Source organism: Rhinoraja longicauda, unplaced genomic scaffold, assembly GCF_053455715.1.
Source record: "Rhinoraja longicauda isolate Sanriku21f unplaced genomic scaffold, sRhiLon1.1 Scf000045, whole genome shotgun sequence".
Classification (NCBI taxonomy): domain Eukaryota; kingdom Metazoa; phylum Chordata; class Chondrichthyes; order Rajiformes; family Arhynchobatidae; genus Rhinoraja; species Rhinoraja longicauda.
Genome location: NW_027601263.1, coordinates 665,430 through 668,470, shown reverse-complemented (window position 1 = coordinate 668,470; position 3,041 = coordinate 665,430). Strand labels below are relative to the sequence as shown.

At 48.8% G+C, this 3,041-nt stretch overlaps 1 pseudogene across 1 annotated transcript in view; it reads left to right on the top strand.

Annotated features, from left to right (window-relative positions):
* The first annotated feature begins 1,525 nt into the window (after positions 1-1,525).
* The window catches only part of LOC144612479 (flavin-containing monooxygenase 5-like), a 109,125-nt pseudogene continuing 107,609 nt past the window's right edge, over positions 1,526-3,041 (top strand). Inside the window, exon 1 of the transcript XR_013549673.1 lies at positions 1,526-2,935. The product of XR_013549673.1 is annotated as a flavin-containing monooxygenase 5-like (transcript). The remainder of the gene's footprint in view (positions 2,936-3,041) is intronic.

The window sequence follows — 3,041 nt, the reverse complement described above, 5'->3', positions numbered from 1 at the left end:
GGAATCAAAGTAATTGGGGAGAAGGCAGGCACGGGTTATTGATTGCGGACGATCAGCTATGATCACAATGAATGGCGGTGCTGGCTCGAAGGGCCGAATGGCCAACTCCTGCATCTATTTTCTATGTTTCTATGTTTCTAACTTGCCACACCGGCCAACATGGCCCATCTACACTAGTCCCACCTGCCTGCGTTTCCGTTTCCTTTGAACCTGAGATAGACACAAAATGCTGGCGTAACTCATCGTGTAGGAAAATAACTGCAGATGCTGGTACAAATCAAAGGTATCACAAAATGCTGGAGTAACACAGCAGGTCAGACAGCATCTCTGGAGAGAAGGAATGGGTGACGTTTCGGGTCGAGACCCTTCTTCAGAATGAGAGCCAGGTGAGAGGAGGACCAGAGATGTGGACGATCGCTGGTCGGCGCGGACTTGGTGGGGAAGGTCCTGTTTCTGCGCTGTATCTCTAAATTAAACTAGTGTGTGAACGGTCTATCGCTGATCGGCACGGACTAAGTGGGGAAGGGCCTGTTTCCTCGCTGTATCACTAAACTAAACTAGTGTCTGAACGGGCGATCGCTGGTCGGCGCTGGACTGGGTGGGCCGAAGGGCCTGTTTCCGCGCTGTATCTCTAAACTAAACGAAACTAAGGAGACACAGGAGAGCGCTAACGTAACTAGAACTCTGAGTTCTTTCGGGCATGAGGTTAAAATACCTCGAACACACAAGACCTTGAGACACCAAAATTGCCAATGCGACAACAACATAACATAAAGAGAGGATAAACACAGTGTAAACTTTGTGAACATCAGTCAGAGTATTGAGTATAGAAGTTGGGAGGTCACGTTGCAGTTGTACAAGATCTTGGTGAGGCCGCATTTGGAGTATTAAGTTCAATTCTGGGCAATGTGCTGTAGGAAAGATGTCATCAAGCTGGAAAGGGCGAGGAGACGATTTACCAGGATGTTAGAAACATAGGAAATACGTACAGGTGGAGGCCATTCGGTCGTTCGAGCCAGCACCGCCATTCATTGTGATCGTGTCTGATCATACACAATCAATATCCCGTGCCCCACTTCTCCCCATATGCCTTGATTCTACTAGCCCCAGAGTACCTCTCTCTCTTAAATCCATCCAGTGATTTGGCTTCCACTGCCTTCTGTGGCAGGGAATTCCACAAATTTACAACTCTCTGGGTGAAAAAGTTCCTTCTCACCTCAGTATTAAATGGCCTCCACTTTATTCTATGCATGCGTGGCCCGTGGTTCTGGACTCCACCAACACTGGGAACATTTTTTCCTGCATCTAGCTTGTCCAGTTCTTTTATAATTTTATACGCCTCTACAAGATCCCCTCTCACCCTTCCAAACTCCAGTGAATACAAGCCTAGTCTTTTCAATTCAATTTTGCTCATATGACAGTCCTGCCATCCCAGGGATCAATTTCGATAAGGATACAGCACAGTGCGTCGCAGGGCCTGTTTGCGCGCTGTAGCCCGACACCAATCTCGCGTGAACGGGTGATCTCTGGTGGGGGCGGACTCGGTGGGGAAGGGATTGTATTTCTGCGCTGTATCTCTAAACTAAATTAGTGTGTGAACGGGCGATCGCTGGTCGGCGCGAACTCGGAGGGCCGAAGGACATGTTTCCGCACTGTATCTCTAAATTAAACTAGTGTGTGAACGGGCGATCGCTGGTCGACGCGGACTCGGAGGGCCGAAGGACATGTTTCCGCGCTGTATCTCTAAATTAAACTAGAGTGTGAACGGGCGATCGCTGGTCGGTGGGGCTCGGTGGGCTGAAGGACCTGTTTCCGCGCTGTATCTCTAAATTAAACTAGTGTGTGAACGGGCTATCGCTGCGGGGCGTGTACTCAGTTTGCCGACGGGCCTGTTTCTGCTCTGTACCTCTAAACTAACAAGAATGATCCCAGGAATGAGTGGGTTAGCGTACGTTGAGCGTATGTCGGCACTGGGCCTGTACTCGCTGGAGTTTAGAAGAATGACGGGGACCTCATTGAAATGTACCGAATAGTGAACGGCCTGAATAGATTGGATGTGGAGAGGATGTTTCCACTAGTGGGAGAGTCAAGGACCAGAGGTCACATCCTCAGAATTAAAGGACGTTCCTTTAGGAAGGAGATGAGGAGGAATTTCTTTAGCCAGAGGGTGGTGAAGCTGTGGAATTCATTGCCACAGACGGCTGTGGAGGACAGGTCAGTGGATATTTGGGCGGCACGGTAGCGCAGCGGTAGAGTTGCTGCTTTACAGCGAATGCAGCGCCGGAGACTCAGGTTCGATCCTGACTACGGGTGCTGCACTGTAAGGAGTTTGTACGTTCTACCCGTGACCTGCGTGGGTTTTCTCCGAGATCTTCGGTTTCCTCCCACACTCCAACGACGTACATGTATGTAGGTTAATTGATTGGGTAAATGTAAAAAAAATTGTCCCAAGTGGGTGTAGGATAGTGTTAATGTACGGGGATCGCTGGGCGGCACGGACTTGGAGGGCCGAAAAGGCCTGTTTCCGGCTGTATATATATGATATGATATGATTTGTTAAGGCAGAGATGGATAGATTCTTGTTTAGTGCGGGTGTAAGGGGTTATGGGGAGAAGGCAGGAGGATGGGGTTGGGAGGAAGAGATAGATCAGCCATGATTGAATGGCGGAGTGGACCTTGGGCCGACTGGCCTAAATCTGCTGACAGAACTGAAGAACGTGGACTTGGAAGTTAAAATTTCAATAGGACTGCAGGAAATTGAAGATTTTTATCTCGAGAATGCGGGAAAAGTTGATCAGTCACTAATTGTTGTTGCTAAGTTAACACTTCCAATCTAAAGTCCAAAGTTTGCTTAGTGAATGTATCAAGACAGAACAGAACAGTTGAACTTCAGACTTCAAAACCCGACAGGACAGAGGTGAAAGAACACGTAAATGTAAGCTCGATTTTTTCATTTCTCCACGGTGAGTTTAGTTTAGAGATACAGCTCGGAAACAGGCCCTTCCCATCGAGTCCGCGCCGACCAGCGATCGCCCGTTCGC